General features: G+C 36.8%; 1 protein-coding gene across 6 annotated transcripts in view; it reads right to left on the reverse strand.

Annotated features, from left to right (window-relative positions):
• FLRT2 (fibronectin leucine rich transmembrane protein 2) overlaps nucleotides 1-19,687 on the reverse strand; it is a 62,561-nt gene that overhangs the window by 39,415 nt on the left and 3,459 nt on the right. Inside the window, exon 1 of one of the 6 annotated variants that reach the window (XM_031064838.1) lies at nucleotides 19,613-19,687. The exons of 4 other annotated variants lie outside the window; for them this stretch is intronic. The gene's annotated coding sequence lies outside the window, so the exon portion shown is untranslated. Of the gene's footprint in view, nucleotides 1-19,143; nucleotides 19,566-19,612 lie in introns of those variants that run through there. One more of the 6 variants, XM_031064852.1, reaches the window with a different exon arrangement.

Below are 19,687 nucleotides of genomic sequence, written 5' to 3' on the forward strand. Positions count from 1 at the left end.
TTAACAAGTAGTTGACTTCCAGACCCTTGATCCAATCTAAGGAAAAAACCACTTAAGAATATTCTCCTTATCTACCTAGGAGCTTTTGTATTATAATATCATCTCCCTTCTGAGCTAAATACTTATATTTTGTGAATGTCTCCTTACAATTGCAACAGATTATATTGTGAAAAATGCATGAAAAAAAATAAGTGTAATAAATCCAAAAAAATCTCTCTCTTACTGTTGACTTAAATTCTGAAGAATTTGAGATATTTAGACTTTTATGGGACATTTCATACAAATATAATCTTTCACTGCATCATCTTTAAGTGTTTAAGAGACAAAAGATGACACAACTCTGAACAAAACTTCTGGGTCTGGTCAGAATTTTTAACCAGCTAGGACCAAAGGTTAAATTACTTGACCAAGTAAGCCCAGTGAGTCAGCAGCAGAGTCAGAATGAATAAGCCCCAAGAGTGAAATTTCATCTTTTTGAGGCCAACATAATTTTCCCAACATTTTCTGCTTAGCCAGGATTTCACTTCAGTTTCTATTATATGCTTCTGCCTCCTCTAATCACTAAAGCACAATGGCTCTAAGTGGCTCTTCAGTTACTAAATTTTTAAACTCTTCAGTTACTAAACTTTTAAATGCTGTTTTGATGGTGTTGCTGGTGATATTTTTTGCCCTCTCATGTACTTTATTTCACATGATTTTACCAAAGTGCTCATCAATCATTATTCCAGTAATATAAGCTTAGGCAAGTGTCTTGATTTAAAATTTACTGACACTATAATCCCTTTAAATAGTTCCAGCATAGCATTAACTTATTATAGAGAGTGACAGTATAATACAAAAATTGAATAAAATAAATGATAAATAAAATTTCTGAAGAAAGACAGATCTCACATCAAGCTATTTGTATGAAAGCACATGATGGCAATGGACCATATTTGTGAACTTGATATAGAAACACTTTAGCAACTTTTGTTTACATGTACAGGTCTAACAGTGGTAACATTTTCTGTCATAAACATTTGGAAACTATGAAACAAAAAAGAAATAAAATAAACCAAAACTTTTGTATTTTTGAGCGATCTGGAAAACCCTGAATAGCCCATCAGATTAACTTTTTCTTCTTTCAACAGCAAAGAAGTTGTTTAGACATTTCCTTAAAATAACTTTTTTTAGATCATTACTACACTTCATAAACTCATCACAAAAATTTGTAAATGCCAAATTGCTTATAGTCTTTTTGCAGCAACACTCAAAAATCAGTGGAAGCTTAGCTTTGACACCTTCAATATTTTCTTGAAAATCCTAATTTGCTGATGACAGTGACTGTCCAGAATTTTGCTCAATATGCTTGAGAAATATTTGAAATTGAAGAAGTGATTCTTTGATTTAGTAATTATATTTTTAACCAATTCAGATGGGAATATTTTCCAATGCAATTTTGCCAATGACATTCAATCTGGACAGCTACAGTTCTCACATTGCTGAGATAATGTTATTGCTATTAATAATCTCAAAGAACCTCTGAGATTGAAGGCATTGCATAGAGCCACAGATGGCTGCATAAAGGTCATTATTTTAATAGCTATAACATTAAAAATACTGGAAATTCCATACACTTGGCTTAGTTGTCCTGTATGTTTACCTTCAAAAAGCCAGAAATTATTGTGACAGGAAGAACCCTTGCAGGAAAAACAACACTTTATAAATGACACTCTAGTGCAAGCTGACCTTATGGTAATATAAATATTGATGTTATTAATGCCACCTAAAGTATCCACTGAAAGTATCCAAATAGAAATATACCTGCCTGTCTTGTGTGCAATGCAGCAGTTTAAGTCAGCAAGGCATTGCTTCTATTGCAATGTTTTATTTTAAACTGATTTATTGCACTGATGTCCATCAGAAAGGGAAAGGAGATTGAGGAGATGCACAAGGGGAGTAAGAGAGGACCAGGAAATAAAGACACAAATGCACTCAGTGTTAATAACATGAGTTACAAAGTATCTTTCTACAGATTCCCACAGAGTGTGGTTTCAGCTCCTGGCAGCGCTGTAGGTACCTCTCCTGTGTGAATGCGGCTTCCTCACGTGAATGGAAATTCAGACATTTTTAGGGCTTTAGCAATTAAGGCCTAAGGACATAATATCTGGAAGATATTCATAACAGATCTTATGAATAGGTGCCTGGACAAAAACCTCTTCCTGTGTTCAATTGATTCTTACTATTATTTCAGTGCCTTGAGTTCTTAACTACCTAAGGCTCCAATTGAAGACAATGTTGTAGTCAGTGCATTCTCTCTGCCAGAGTGCTATTGTATGGCTCAACTCTGATCAATCAATTTTGCTATTCCAAATGACCAAACATAGTTAATTAATTTATCTCAAATAGTGAGAAGGTTTTCTTATGCCAGCTGTGCCTGCTCTGTCACTGCAGACATATTTTCAACACTAATACGTCAGTGCTTTGTCAAAGCTAATACCATTTGTGCCTAGAAATGAGGCTTACATAATTTATTGGCAAATATGTACTAATTTTTGCTTTTAGAAAAATATCCTCATGTTCTGCTTATTTGAGACAAAGGCTAAAAGAGTAAAGATGTCATTCCAGCTAGCAGGACAAGTATAATGACTTGCAGTTTCTGAAAAAATGCTCAGCATATCTCACTCTTTTTTTGAATAAAATCCGGAAACAAAAACGTTTCAGAAAAGCAATTCATTAGGTCTGTGAAGAATTCAAGCCTGAATATTACAAGTATATAGGAAAAATACATATAGACGTATTGGTTTTACAAATTTTCTTTAGATCATTTAGGTTCAAACTAATTTTTACATGGTTTCGATGAAAAATGCTAAGATGTAGTACTGAGCCTGAATCATACTCAGAATTCCTGCATACTAGCTTACATTCTAGGTGCTCCTATAATAAATTTTTGTCTCCCTTTGTGATGCATTTTCGTCTCAGGGCTCATGTTCCAATGTGACAAGAAGAAAAGGAATACATCCTTTTCCAGGCAGGACTTTACAGTAGAGCTAAATCTAGTAATCAAGTCACAAGATAAGCTTTTACATGTGGCCATTTATTGAATGGATGTTCCTCTGCATGAACTCATAAACATATTAAGAGTTTTAGCAAATACTCAATGAAGTGCTTGAATGAAGTCTTAACTAACCATAAGGGACATGGAGAGGGTAGTCAGAAGTTACCCCATTTCTTTGATATTGGTGGGAGATATTTCTATTGATTTTGCTGAAGGACAAATCATCACCTAAGTCTTTAACACCGGGAACTTCAGTCACTTATATTAAAACAGAGATATAGCTATATCAGTGCTATTATGCCACACAAATTCCTAAAAATAGATTACAACCAAATTAATCAATTACCTGTCAAAATGGGCTGGTATTAAATTTCAGGGGTTTATGCAGCTCAAATTTGTGTTTGGGACACCAAGTAAGTAATTCTGCATCACTTTATATACATTGTTTCATCAAATAAAAATGTTTTATTTGAAGTTTATTTAAATATTTCTAAAATTTTCAGCCAATTCTGGACATAATATGGGAAAGAAAACTTATGACTGTATTAAATTAAGGAGGAGTGGATTCCTCATTAATATGTTACATTCTGTATAATTTTTTGTTATTCTGGAACAATATTCTGTTTTATTCTGGAAAGCTAATCAGATCAGATAATATAGTTGATGGTTCATTCTTCTGTTCAAGTCCTGAACTAGCATAACTAATCTAAGAAAATTATGTCAGTACAGACCAACTGATGAGCAGAGCTGCATGTTCAGAAAACAGAGTATGTATTCTAGCATCATCAGATACATTGAATATTGAATCAGTAACTGGATGCCACATTTCAGCCCACTGAAGCTTGGCCAGTATGATATTGCAGTATTTTCTCTTCAGGACACAATTGGCAATGAAAATTTCACATATATATGAGAAATTGCTATGATAAACTGCATATTGCAAAAAAAAAAAAATTCCAACATTCTTTATTAGGGAAATTATTTTGGGAACTTTTAGCAGAGACAAGTTGTGCAAACCAAGACATTGGAGAAGTGCATAAAAGACTTCCCTTAAAATAAATCTTAATTCCTCCCATGTCTCTAGAAGGAAACTGGTTTTGTCAGACTGTATTTTGCCTCTGTTTCATTTAATTATTCAGATCAACATTTACCAAGGGAGATTTGTCTTTGCTCAAATTCTCATTGCATGCCAGACAACCTGCTGCCTATTCTTATTGCTTTTATTACTTATTGCTGTTGTATCATGGACTTTGAAGGCAACACTGTTACAATTTAAATGAAAAAAAAAGTTACCATGAGAAACCTTGATCTTCAGAAAGAGCTTTTACTTCAAACTGTCTCAGATTTATATTTTAGGCCATACTACATTTTGAAATTAAATCTTTCTCACTGAAAAACCATAAAAATATAAAGGTGGTTCTTCTTGGTCCTTCCAATGGAATTAAGTTGAAAGAAATTTCCACTGAAAGAAATGTGTTTAAGTATGTGTGGAGACTTGCAAAATGGTTATCGTGTTCAAAACTCATTGACTTTTACTGGGATTGAAAGTATGCAGAATTCTGAAGGACTTGACCTCAGCTGTGAAAAGGATACTGCTTCTCAAATTTATTTTTGATCTAACTGGAAACAGAAGGAACCAGCATGAAATAGAGGCCTGCATTTCACAGGAATAATATCTCAGTCACTTTTGGGAGAGAGTGGGAAGGTTGAGGAGAAATCTAAAAATTTTCTACTGCTTTAGCATGAAATGACTGCAGTACAGCCGCATGATTCTTAGGCTATGGGGGAAAAAAACCCACCAAACATAGTTACTGCTGAGTAAGTAATGCTTTTGAGCAAGTAATTTTTAAACAAGTAACATGGAGTTAATTGTCCCAGTAGCAAAGCCCCTAGAAGTCAGCCACTGCTGCCTGGAGCTATCTGTAAAAAGTGATATTTACAAATGTTGCAGTCATAGTCTCTTTGTTACAGTATTCTTAAGATTTTTGCTGTACTTTAGGGAGAACCTTACAATCTCCTTCACCTATTTACTCCATATTCACTTTTTTATATAGAAAAATCTGATATTTTGAAGCTGCAGCTTCATTAGGAATCATCTGATTATAGCAGCATTTTTAATGCTTGTACTTGGGCTGGAAGCAGACAATTGTTTTGCCAGGTTTATTTTTATTATTCTCCCAAGTCCTTCATATAGCAAAATGGCAATATATACTAAGCACATATATGAGTTTCTCTACTGGATGGCATACTAATCATCAAAATAAATCAAGAAGCTCTGTTCAAACTGTATGAAAATTTTGCTGTTTGTGGGATGCCATTTTTTTAAAGTTTATATTAAAAAAAAGAGGATTCTTTTACATTTCCCTATTACCTAGTATTTTTAATGAAAATCTAACACACTTTTACAAATGAATTTTTGAACATGCCCTTTTGGACTAAAGATAGTGCTTTTGATTTGGTTTTCTGTTTTCGAAAGTGTTGTGGATTTTTGCAATTGCTTTTTAAACTACTATGGATATAAGTAGCATGCACAAATAGGCAGATGACTGTAGTTGCCCGTTTGATTTGTCAGTGTAGGACATCTATACATTGATTCATAAACCACGAGCACTCTGTACTTTACTTCAGGTATTTCCAGTCCATACATGCACTGTGTTTCTGATTATTTACATCTCCAAATGTGTTTTGCCGTGACACTGTCAATATGTCTGATACGAGGATGTTTGCCTTCTTTCTGCTTTATCCTATAGGTAAAGATTTGATACAAGGAGTAAGTCTCTTCATTTTCATTTATGTAGATGTAAGGTAATTCCAGATTTTAGAAGAATGAACTTATATTTATACTGGAGAAATATCTGTGGTGAAAGTGTGACCCTTTAGTTTTTGCTATTTCAGGTTTTACAATTCCTTTTCCCTTACTGGTAATGATACATTATGAGAAGACTTACAGAATGAAAAATTATCAGAAAGATCCCTCTCTATTTAAGAACAGTAATATGAGTTATGGTGTTATTCATTTCACTTTTTTTTTTATTTGCAGCATAGCAATGCATGTAAGGGAAAACTTCCCCAAATGACTGTCAGCAATTATAGAATATGGGTACTTATTTATAACAAGGAGAATCTTCCTCCTGGAAATTGCCTGAAAAGCAAGAAATACACTGGGATCATGAATTCAACCTGTGTAATTACCTGAGAGAAGGGAAGAGGAGATTTGTTTCTTGTCAGATCAGTTCTAATCTCATTTTCCCACAGCCTAAAATGACAGCTTTGTACTTATATCCATTAGTGAACCTGTGGACTCCTTCCTCTCTGATAGGAGATGTTAAAATAGATGGAATCATAGTACCATGAAAATGCAACCCTTTAATCTTGCTGGGAAGACCTAGGTTTCAGCATGTCTGGGGCTTTAAGTATTAGAGGTTACAATAGAAGGGCAAAGTGAGGGAGAGGGAGAGAGCAAGAGAGCAGGGGTGAGAGAGAAACGCTGTATATAACATTTCTAGAAGAACAATCCATTGGGAGTAATTTTTGCAACATTGTTATTTGCAGCTGGAATATGCAGCACAATTGAGACCATTTTGCTAATTACTTATCTAGATTGTGCATGTGTATCAAGTCAGTGGAGCTATAAACATAATTGATGCACCCATAAATTATTGTGTGTACAAACCACTGCCCTGAATTTCATGATCAGAAGGAATTTTAAAGATTTTTAATTCTGACTGACCAGGTCTCATGTTGAGTATTAATAATTCTCTGCATTATATAAAGACATCTAATATTATTGAACATCGCAGAACACTTTCGTAATAGCAGCTTTCACTAAAGGTTTTCATATTGGCATTAGGTTAATACAGTGATGAACAGAATAAGATCACATAGAACAGAATGCAATCTGGCTCATTATTATTCACTTTGTTTTATATCTAGTTGCAAAACATTGTACTAGTTTCTATAAAGGAAACAATGACTAACGAAAGGACACATTTATTATTAGGCATTAACAGCCTCTGGGGTACTACTGAAAAAAGGCCACTAAATCCTGAATGAAAAAACATCACTGGTTTCCAGATAGCAGTCTTACTGTAAATTCTGGAGATGAGTATTCACTGCTATGCAGCAATACTGAATTTTCTCCACTAACATTACAGCAGTTGTCTCATGCTGTTCTGACCTTTCTTAGACAAAACCACCATCAGAATATGCACAACTATAAGCCTAACTGAAATTTTAAAATGGCAAATTGATAGAGGACCTCTGTCATTATTCTCCCTACTCCTGCAATAGAGAGCTCCTGCAGCAGGAGAAATTACCTAATTCGTTAAAACTATTGAGTTTGAAATTTACTACAAGTTGCAAAAGTCCACTGTTGCATTGATAAAGCCATTATGTCTGTTGTCCTCTAGCAGAAGGAGATGATGGTTAGGCTGGTAAAGTTTTTAGAGCCATATTACATGCCCAAAATGGTCACATGCCTGTGAAAATCAATCTACATTAGTTATAGCAATGGTGGAATGCATGAAAAATGTCATGGAAAACATATCAGTCACAATGGGCAGAGCAATTGCTGAGACAGATATAAGGATCATAACTGCAATATAAAATAGATGCCTGTATAAATTACTCCACAGATGACTCTGAAACTCCAAACTGTGTGGCAAATAACGAGAAGTGCTGTAAACCTGACCTTAGGCGATTGCATGCCCAAGCATTTCCAGTTAAATCAAGAAAAAAAATATTTACTTTGTGAGAGAGATTTGAAGAGCAGGGTCTTCTATTGATTCTGAGGAAGCCAGGGCACAAACAGCAGTGTCAGCTACCAGACTGCAATCCTTTCCCCTTATTATTTAAGAAGGAAGGCTGGCCTACAGTCATAGCTCTAACAAGGAGCTCAACAGAGAAGTTTTCGGTTTTATGTTGTAGATAATTCAGCTATAAACCAGTTGAGCCCTGATTTACGCAAGGGCTACTACACATCTAATATCAAGCCACTTGTGCATCAGAATTCATTGATCAAATTCTGTTCTTTACTCTTCCTCCTATCTTATGTTTACATTCCCTCTTTTATGTCAGGAAAAATAGTGTAGAGTTTGTTTCTGATAATGTGCTTTTTATGGGGACTTGTACAGTGTGACTGCAGCTCACGCTGTAAGAACAGAGGAAGAACAGAGGAAGAAGAGCATGTGGAGGTCAAAGAGCAGTTTGTCTTCCTTACCTAACAAATATTTTCACTTCTGACAGGGACTGGAAAACAAGGATTTGTTAATAGTGGTGGGTTTATCTGAGTCCCCCTTTCATTTCATATAGATCGCCAAAGAATATGCCTGGATTTTAAATAGTAATAAAAAGATTTTGTATTCAGCAAGAGAAACCCTGTGTCATTTACTACCCTTGTAAGCTTTTAAATATTGCACTTTTTTTGTTATTTCTTTTAGTCTATTAGGAAAGATGAATCAGAAACCATAACACTGTTTCTGTTGTCAGGAATGAAATGTTGACTAATTTCTTACCCTAGTAAGGGTATTCTAATTTCCACTTGTACTTCATTTGTCTGAAGTGTCCAATAAAGTATTTGCTAATCTGACAAAATTTGAGTTTTCTCCAATTTCCTAAAATCAATTACTTAAAAACATGTTTGGTTAAATTTTAGTGCTCATGAAAAGGGAAGGCAGATAGCACCAAGTGAATCATCACACACAAGTTCCCTGGCACAGTTCTGCCAAAGCAGTTCAGCCCCACACCTGTCCTGGAACTATTCACAGAGCTAATCTATGCAGTAGTTATTCCCGTGTGGGCAACTATCCATGAGAGGCTTGACTGAGACCAGCCAAATTCATCTGCCTTGTGTTTTATTACTCACAGGAAGCTTGATCTGAAAGAATGAAGGGCTAACATGTTAACTCATACGGTGCCATTTTTCCACTAAGCTTTTTTTTTTCTGTTTTGCAGTTACAGTAACAGAATTCTAGTCAGATTCTTTTTTGGACTTTTTGCAAGATAATAAGTAAGCAAATAACTAGAATTACATGTTATTCCAAATATTATTGCTACCACAACACTCATAAAGAAGGCTGACACAGTAAAAAAAATTGCATACCCTCCCTAACAAAGCAAGGACATATATCTTTAGTATAGCCTTCACCACGAATTATCTCCTTCCTTCATGTTAAGGGCTCAGACTTGGTGCTGATGCTGATTGTGGGCATTTGGTGTGCCTGGGGGGAAGAAAAATGCCAACCCTCCCATATGTACATGCACAGGGAGTTTCTGCAGCCATTGCTTGTTTAGTCTGTACCACTCCTTGGCCCCTGACAAGGGGACAGGGCTGAATTCTGCCCTGAGTTCGGCTGCAAGAGGCAAAAGCATACTGCAGACCACAGTATAGAGTTTGATCAATGTTTGACCTAGACAGTGATTTAATCGGGAGGACAGCATGAACGCACTGATGATGCAGAGAAAACATCACAGTTCTGAATGTTACAGTGCACAGTGAACATTTCTTTCATTGGCTTTCTAAGAAACAACAGTAATAAAGACCCACTTTGGTCTCATTTGCTCCCTTGGCACATTGCTCCCGTAATTCAGTCTTTTTTTTTGTAACGTAAGGGATCCCTAATCTCTTTCACATAGGATGTCTAACAAAAAAAGCTACCAGGATCTATATTATATACTTTAAATAACACATAATAGTAATTATTCCCCTTTGATTTAACCACATAAAGAAATTTTCTGTGAATAAACCCATTCTTGAGAGGAAAATTTAAGACTAGTTTATCACTAATTGCTTTATCCATCCCATCTTTACTCTGTGTCTGTTTTTTTCCTATGGTTAAAATGCATCGTTTCTAAAGATACAAAAATGAGAACACCATAATCTCTAGCCTATTCCCATAGGCTAAAGAGCAACAGACTCACAAAACCAGCAAGGGCTCTGTTCTAGAGGTAACACACTCTGAGAGAACATTAACTGTCTGACAATTCAAATGTGCTATGCCCACAACAGAAACAAATAGGGAAGAGCAACAGATCCTTTTGTCCCCTCTTAGCTTGTCCTAGAAGGTGCCCTGTCCTACTTCTCCCTCTCATGGCAGTCCTTTTCTTCTCAGCCAAGTAACAGCTTAGGTGGTTAAAACTGATAATTAGGACATTCTGATTTTCTGTTGCACATAAACCTGTTTATCTCTGGACTTCATTAGGTCCGGACAATTCTGATTACTCACTTCCATCCTGTTTTTCAGTTATTTTCTAGTTACTTTCTCTTTTCAGCTTTTATCTTCCCTTTGGCACAATACATCAATACTTGACCTTCAAAAATGATATGAGAAGTATTTAAATGAAAATAAAAGCTTCTGTGAGCATTATTATTAGTTTTGATAGTATCTTTAGGCTACTTGTCCTCAATGCACCTGACATGACAGACATAAGAGGATGAACTCCAGCTTAAAAGAAAGATCCTTCTTATCTGAAGAGCTAACTAAAAATTCTGATTCAGCCTATACTGCCACATGTATTTAAAAAATAGAGGCAGTGAAAGAGACAAATAGGAGAGTAGTATGCTACTATCAGAATACAAACATATGTCAATAAAAGTACCCCAGACCACGGAAAGGCAAATTTCATAGCAAGGCTCCAGGTCTTTTTTTATTTCCTATTGTATTAAAGAGGAGATAATCTTTTATCATGGCAGTGAAAGAGTTAAAAAGAATGTCTTTTGACAAGCATTGGCTATCAATCAACACAAGACAATATACAGCGCTATATTTACACACCCCTTCCCAAGATTGCCAAGTATTTTTTCACAAGACTTAAGCAGCCTGTGAACTGACACTGATGTTATCTGAAATTTAAAAGTGTTTATTCTCCTAGAGCTCAAAAAGGATCATCTTTCTGCAGCTGGTTGGCTATACTAGAGGACGCCTTCCCTAAGTCAGCACATGCATAACTAGACAATCATTCGGCAGCTTGTAAAATATGATTGCATATGAGATATTGATGGCCTAAGGGAAGTTCTGAATATCAGAGGTTCATAATTAGAATATCTATGCATTTGATTCAATAGAGTTTCCATCAATGTCACAGAGATGAGTGGTTATGAATTTCAGAGTCATCTCTGCTCGTATGGACTGATTTATGTACTTTCAGTTTTGGACAAATGAAGGGTGAAGAGTTAAAACTCTTCTACCTAGAGACCTCCTTATCCTTTGAAGGGCTCTAAAATTTATAATTGCCTCTCCTGGTGTCAGGATCAAGCTCCACAGTTGGTAACTCATGACCTATTTATGATCATGCCATCCATCCACTTTCAGTCATTCTGTCCTCTTATCTGTAAATTCACAGTCACACCATGTAGGATGTGTGGATCTGCTGATAAGACATTTTTGCAGGAAAGAGAATCTGGGCAGATCAACAGTTCTGTTGCCAGAGCTGCTGGCAGCAACTCTAACATCTCATTTATTCCAGATTTATAAAGATCCACTGTGCTGATCTGAGAATAGAGCTGAGGGTTTGAATTCTGTGATAATAGACAAACCTGTATGTGGTACGAAATATAAAGTTAAATAGATACTGATAAGATTATCCAGTGTGGAACAGAAAACAACCATCTTGTTACTGTTGAGATTTCCACAGTTCCTGAATTGTGGGCTTGGGTGTCCTTTGTTTTTGCTTTTGGGTTTGTTTTAGTGGGTTTTGGTTGTTTATTTGGTCTTAGTTTTCAATGACAGCATTTTACTGGAATTATACATAACTAAAAACTAAGGTTCTAGGTTATCACACAAGAAGGGATACAGAACCCCGTATCCAGAATTTAAAATTAAACCAAATTTCAACATTTTTCTTAAGACTGTATATTGAATGGAGTAATGCTTGTGAAAACTGTTCTGTATTAACTGCAGAGGGAAAGCACTACAGTAGAAAACCAAACAAACTAGAAAAACTCATGTAACTGTTTCCATTTCAAAATCCTTCAGTATCACTCTTTGCCCCTACCTAGTTAAATAACAGAAATGGAAGATGCTAACTAAGCTCCAGAAGGAAATATATTTTGTTAAATGATCTGTTGTTACTCTAATTATCTTGAAAATCTTTTTTGTTGTTTTTCTTTTCTAAATTTTCTGTGTGTCTCCCCACGTGCATGTATTTACATTTTTATCGTTTTAAATACATAATACCACATGAATAAAAAAAATTTTAGAAAGGAGATTTTATGGGGCTCAACATAGCCAAAAGAACTAGAGTAACATTACTGACAGATGCTTTGCCACAGATGCTTAGGCATCTCTGGGCAATTACAAGGGACTTGACTTTGTCTGTGGCATTCAAAGTGCACATTCTTAAAGGAATGAGAGGTGTCCATTATGCTTCTTTCTTTCCTAAGTATTTTCAAAGCTATAGTGTTAGGCACTTCTCTCCATGAGTAAAGATTGTAATTCTCCTGCACCACTGATAAATAATAAGATTTTAAAATTAGTTTTGTTGAACAGTGAAAGTAATTTCTCAAAGAAAAAAAATAAATTTCTACTGGCAAAATGCATTTTACAATTTACTGTTGAACTGTTCAAGAAGCAGCTCTTCAGTGAGCAGCATGGCACAGGGCCAGAATGAGCTATTTCAAAAATCACTCTTAGGCATATACCGATTTGATACACAGGATTCAGCAATACAGATGAGAATGACTGTCTGTATGTGATCATGTTCTGTTAAATTTTAACAGTCCTTCACTGTATACTCATCTTCAATGTGAGGAAATTTGTTCTTAGACAACTAAATCTGTTTTAAAGGAGGAGAAATTTATCAGGCCGCATAACAGCACATTTTATTTGCTTAGTTTACGTATTTTGATTTGGAAATAAATTTTCAATGGGCAGTTCAAAGCATAAAATGATGAAGTATTGAAAAAGTTTAAATTAAATTCTGCCTCCACTTTCTCTTCTCCAATTAATAATGTGGCGGCTTACAGTAATGGATCTGTACAACATGATGCCATATGTATATAGAACAATAATATATTTTATTGGAGTCCTACAATCATCAGATCTAAGGCAACACCAATCCAGCCATCAAAATGATTTGGGTTTTGGGTTTTTTTTTGTTGTTTTGTTTGTTTTGGTTTTTTTATATAACAAATGATGAAACTTAAGAGCAAGTTATCAACCAATATAGCTCAAGAAATAATGTGTAGTCTTGTAGCATTTGTGACTAACTCCAAAGCTAAGTGGTTAAAGATAAGAATGAGGTTAAACTTGGATGAGCCAATGAGATGGCCTGTGAAACCAGCCTAACAAGACTCTTAAATAGGGTACATTTAGTTGGATGCAAATCTCTCAGTGACACATGAAGCACCACCTAGGAAAAACTTCCTAGATCACAAATGAAATTATAAGGTATGGCTAAAACATACTCCTTCATTTAGAGACGCCTGACATGGTTTCAGTTAGCATTTAGGGCATGAAAGAGGGTCACTAAAACTCCCTCACTTACCAAAACCATAATTCATTAAATTACATGCGCACATGATATCTTGTCTGCAGATAGTTTCTACAGAACTTTCTACAAACACAAATATTGCTTCAATCCTAATAAATACACAATTCTAGTAACATAAATTACTTTTACATACATAGCTTGTTTTCCTTTACATATGTGAAGAAACTGCTACTGAGAGCATATACACATTAGTATAATCAGAGACATGCTGCTGGGGTTGTATCATCTTCAATTACAGCTAAATGACATCACTTTGGGGTATTGAAATCATTACTCACATGAGTGTTACCTAATAATGAGAAGAGTGTCTGTGAAATTAACTTGCCAGTGAAAGAGAGAAGGATTGAGTCTGGAATCCAGTACAATAATTCAAAATGCAGTTCCTCAGCTGTGAAGTTGTATTGCACAAGCAGAGGTGAGTTTGGGACAGACTCTTTCCGTTGATCTCGGGAGCAATTCGGCTTTTTTACCCACTACAGAAATTTCCAACACACTGCAGAAAAAGTATACCTTTCTTCTTATTGTTTAATTTGATTTGCAGTTCACCTAAAAATTAATTTTAAATTAATATTAATTATATATGCTTTGAATGGTCTGAGGGAGACCTCTATGACTAGACAGTCACAGTCACCTATATATGTAACCCATACAAAAACTATATATATATGCATGTACATATATATAACCCACATTCCTTTTTCAAAACTGCATATTAATTCTCATGTTCTGTCAGTATGATATTGATATAATTTTTTTTGGCAGTAGTTTCCAGTGACATTGTAAAGGTCATCCTTTTCTCTGCAGGAAAAACACACAGGACATCTTAAGAGAAAGAAATATTTGTACTCTGAACCTACAGGTCTGCAGCTGACGCCCCCATGACTCCAGTTTGACTATGTTTTGATCCTCTGCAACCTGTGTGAAGATTGAAAACTGTATATGAGCATCACCAAATCCCCCCAGCATTCCTAGGACATGCTGCTGGAGCACTTTCCCACACAGACAACCCTTTTAAAGATGATGTCTCTTGGCTAGCTCTTATGGAACAGCTTGGCCAGGTATGAGCTGCTAGTGCAGCTACGTGGTGCAGCACTGGAAGCACTGTTAGAAAAAGCTCTACTCTTTAGTTTAATTTGACCTGTTGGTTTTGTGAAGGAATGACAAAAGCTGACAGTGAGAACTGGGAGTAACACTGCAGCACACTGATTTCTGGCTTTGGGAGGCACTGATGAGGCTTTTTATTCAGAGCTCTCACCTTCTCTCCTCTCAAGAGGTCATGGAGTACTTCCACATAGTTTACTGCATTTACTATGAGAGAAATGTGTAGCATCAGCCTGCCCTGGCTTTCCTGAACCCAGATGTACATGACAATGAATGTCTAATAAATCAGATATGGAATTCCAAAATCTTTTGCTTGTAATGCTCCCACAAGATCTCAGTCATTTAAAAAATCTTGAAATTTTTTTCTGAAGAGAATTTTTGGAATTGCTTTAGATTAATTCAGGCATCAAGAAGGAACTAGCTTGATATCTGTATGATATTTTTAAGATAATTAGATTACCAATGACAACCTGGACACAATCGAACTCTGGCCGAAGAGCAGAGCTTCTGTCACTTCACCCAAACATTTTCACTGTGATGTTTTACAAAATAAATGATGCTAAAAGAAAGTAAGTACTGGAAAGTAAGTACTGGATTCTGTGGCTCAAGGTATGTCTCTGCCTGGGTCAGGATTTGCAAAAACACACTGCAGACCATCACAGTAATCTCCTGACCAGGGCCTATTGGAAGCAAGTCACCTCTCACCTGGGGCCAAAGTAAAGCCATCACTTTGCAGGACCAAATCTGGCAATGGTCTGATCATGTATACCAAAAAAGTTTTTGGTTTTGTTTTCTGAAAGGACTTAAACAGTTTCAAAGACAGTACCTTTGAATGATAAACAATTTTCTGTGTCATATGCCTTTTCAAATACATCCTTGCATTACACTAGGCTAGGACAGATTTATGAAAAAAACCTCCAACCAAATAAAGCAGTCATAGCTTGAAGTAAAATATACAGAAGACTGTTTCTAGGTAGAGTTGAAACACAAGACTTCTTTTAAAAAGGGAAACTTTACAGACCTTGTTCTGCATCATTAAGTTTCCAGGAATGCTGAATAGAGCATGATGGATTCAAGTTGCTGCTAGTATTTAATTTTGATACAGTTCAAGGGGCTACATCAGAAGAAGGAATCAAAGACAGAAAAAACCAAACAAACAACCTGTTAACTGGGAAGACCATTAAAAAAAGAAAAGGTATACAAAGGTCCCAACACCTTTCACCAGTGGCTGAAAATTGTAGTATTGTAGTATCAGATTAAATTGTAGTATTCCTGAGGCATATCATTTGATGTGATTAGAATATAATTTATTAAACAGAGCAGAGCTTTTATTTCGAACACTTCTTTCCTGAGTATCATCAACGGATTAAGGTTTCGGTGTGTTTAAAATAAATGAATAAAACATGCCATCATTTTAATGATGATATTTTTGTGGTTGTTTTTCTTTAAAATAATCAAATTACTTGAAATTGTCCAATTAGTCTTCTTTTAAAAAAATAACAGCTATATATTATTATTTTCTATTTTTTAATAAGAGAAAAAATAATAAAAATATTCATTTAAAAAATAGAAAAGAAAAAAAAATTTTTACACCTCTGGGGCAAGTTCCAACTCTTTTGGTTTCTTGAGGAAATAAATAAAAAGCTTTGCAGAAAGACTCCTAAAAAAATTGCCCAAGGGGGAGGGAAGGAAACACCTTAAAACACTGCATTACCAAGCGCTGAGGTAATCAACTACAATCTGAGAAATGTCAAACAGAGGTATTCATCTACTCAAAGATTTTGCTGGTCAAGTTCTTAACTGCCATTTGCAATCACTAACTAAAATATGGAATATAGTTATGGATATAAACAAGAGGCAAATTAGTATCGGGAAGTTGGGTTTAATAATCCCCTAAAAAAGTCCATTTGTTTTATAAAGACCCCTTTTTGCTTGATCTCGGACATGTATTCCTAATATAGACAGCACTGGATTTTTTTTTCCTTACATTTTTAAACACCCTGCTACCATAAACTCTACTCATAGTATATCTGTTCTGAGTGTTTCTCTCGAGTTTCAATTATGTAAGCACTGAGGAGCAATAAAACACAGGTTCAGCCTGCTTTAGAGTAAGTATTATAACATCCAACAAACATAAATGCAATTCATTTATTACTAATGTTCAACAGCACTGGTTACTTCTTGTTTTTCTGATTTTTGCAAGTATTTATCATATTATCACTGGAATAGCTGAAACAGATTGAAAGCGCTTTCATGTTTGGAACTGGGGTTTGTTTTTTTTTCCTGCTTAAAACAATTGAAAGATCACATTGTTTGCAATGAATATAAGATTGATAACCTAAAAAACTAGGTGATTTGCAGGTATAAAAGACTAAAACAATTTATAGTCTGTGCTTCCTATCCACTATGGAGAGGGAAAAATGCACCATTGACTACACCCTTCTCACAGATAGAGGTCAGTAATGGACTGGATTTGAATCTGCCTAGTGAAAGCCTGAAAGTTACATGAAAGTATCCTAGACAAAAATGAACTCATTTTGAGATTAAAGAAGTAACAGAAATGATTAAGAAATAAAGCTCTCACCTTCCTGGAAACAGTATTATCTTAAGTGTGCCTTCTTTCTAGTCCTTTAAATAGACAGTTCAGTACAGGAAAAGCCTGATAGTTGCACTAGTTTTAACTGCTTTTTGTTTTCTTCACTTGGTAAAACTCTGTCTCTCCTCCTTTGCTGCAGGAATGGTAGGGAAGTCAGCCCTAATGGCATCCCACGTTTTAGATACTGCTATTTTAAGCAGTTGAATGCAAGCACATTCTTGATTCTTGAAGGAAAGCACAGCCTATGTAATGCAGATTCCAACTGGAAGGGTGTAGGGTTGCGCAAAGGAGATATGTCTACATCCTAAATCAAGCTATCCAGCAGGCCAGGATATAAATGTAACTTGTAACAGTGGCTCAAATTAGATCCAGACTTCCCCAAGCCAAACACAGATAACATCACCTTATACAAAATATAGGGTGTACGTGTGTGTGAGGAGCAGCTCTTAAGAACGCTGGGTGCATTCTAGCTTCACTTCTTGCTAAAGCCTTGGACTTTGGAAAACACTGATGACTGTTCTAGTCACAGGTAGTTTTATAGACACTGTATTTGCACAGTGCTCTGACTTGTTTTACCTACAGTTCTCCAGGCCTGAACTCTCTTAACTGCCTCGCTACCATATCAGCACACAGAACAACCATTGAAACAGTTTCCTGAAATCTCTTCTCACATAATTTTCAGAAACAAGATCAACACTCACATTCTGACATCACTTTTGTCACATAGAAATAATGACTTTAAAATCACCTCTGTTATGTATTTTTTTATTGTTCAACGTTTAGATCTTTTTCATTATGCAAAGTTTATATCTCAGTGATAACATTGCATATATTGACTCTTCCAAAGAAGAAAGGAAAGAAAGGTGAATAGAGATATAGGTACAGTACCTTTTAAGAGTTTTGAAAAAAATGCCAGGATGAACTTTTCTCCTTCCAAAAATACATATATCAAAAATCAATTCATTAGCTTTGTCTCAAACTACAAATATGTAAAGGTCTTTCTTTGGAGAAAGATCATGTCAGTGAGTGCAGCAAGGAATTTAGTCCATGGAAATTTGTGGGGGTTTTTGTATGGTTAGTTGGGTTTATTAAATCCAATAACTGATCAATCTCAACTCTAAACTGGTTTAATTTCCCTGCAAGCACTGTAAAGTTAGCTACCGTAAATAAACCTCTCTTTAACACACACGCTCACTTTCAGAGAGAGAGGTGGGGATAGAGGGAGAGGGAAGGAATGAGAGAGGGAGAGGGAGGTAGAGAGGGAGAGGTCTGACTTGCTTTTAGTATCTTTTCCTGCTCCTCGTGTAAGGAACCTCTCCCTTTCTATTTGGCTGAACGCTGCACTGCAAAAGGCAGTATCTGAAGAAATACAATCAGTACCTTCCACACACAGTGCAGGAATTTACACGGATTTGTGCCTTGGATTTATTAGCTTATTGTAAGCCCTAAAGAAGATTTCCTCCATTAAAATTAATTAAAAGCTCCTGTTGACTGCTTCCCACTCCGAAAAGAAGGTGGAGAATCTTATTCTCCTAACTTTAATGATTGTTTATTTATCTTTTATGGGGTTTTATATCATATTCAAGAGAGGTCTTTTCAGCTGCTTGACTTCCTTTTGCCATCTGCTATTTTTTGTTCGCACACCATCCCCACGCACCTAGCCCCCCGTAGTATTTATTCTTATTTTGTCAGATCCCCGTCTAACTCGTCAGGTCTCTGAACGGCTCCTTTGTATTCCGAATCTCTATCCGATCCCCCTAACCTCTCCCCCACCCACTCACCGCCAGCCCCGCTCCGGAGGCTGCTGATGGGGATCTGACGGATCCTCCTGCCGGGCGCAGCTCCCGACTCTCCCCGTAGATTCCTGAACACTCGGCAGCGCACAACTAAACCGACTACCTCTCTCCCAAGCAAGGCTCACCTCTAAAGGTCCCGTTTCCCCGAGCCACCTCCCAAACAGAGCCGCTGGTGGTGCTCACAGGGGCGCTCTGCCGGTGCCCCTGCCGCAGGGGGAGTCCTCGGCCCTCCCCTCCCCGCGGGGTGGGGGCCAGGCTCGGCACCCTCCCTGCTCGGCTGTGAAACGCGACCGGGGACCCGGGACCGGGCTGCAGCTGCCAGCTCCGAGTGCCGCTCCTGAGCCACACGCCGGCGCAAAGCAGCGCGGGGACCCTGCTCGCACTTGCCGCCGGCCATTCATAAATCCTACTTGTGCGTGCCCGGCGCCGCGGACATGGGGCTCTAACGTGGCCAAGGCGGTATTTCTGACACAGCCTGATCCCGGCTCCGCAACTTTGCCATCTGGGAGCAGGCAAAGGGCACCGCGGCTTTAGATCTCCCGGGGCTAGAATTACCAGAAAGGAAAAGAGTAAGAAATTAAATCCCAACTGTACCTGGCGGTGTCTGGGAATCCCTCGCCGGCACCGATCGTAATCCCCCTCCGCGCCTCTGGCCCCCCACACCAAAAC

Source organism: Geospiza fortis, unplaced genomic scaffold, assembly GCF_000277835.1.
Source record: "Geospiza fortis unplaced genomic scaffold, GeoFor_1.0 scaffold54, whole genome shotgun sequence".
Taxonomy (NCBI): domain Eukaryota; kingdom Metazoa; phylum Chordata; class Aves; order Passeriformes; family Thraupidae; genus Geospiza; species Geospiza fortis.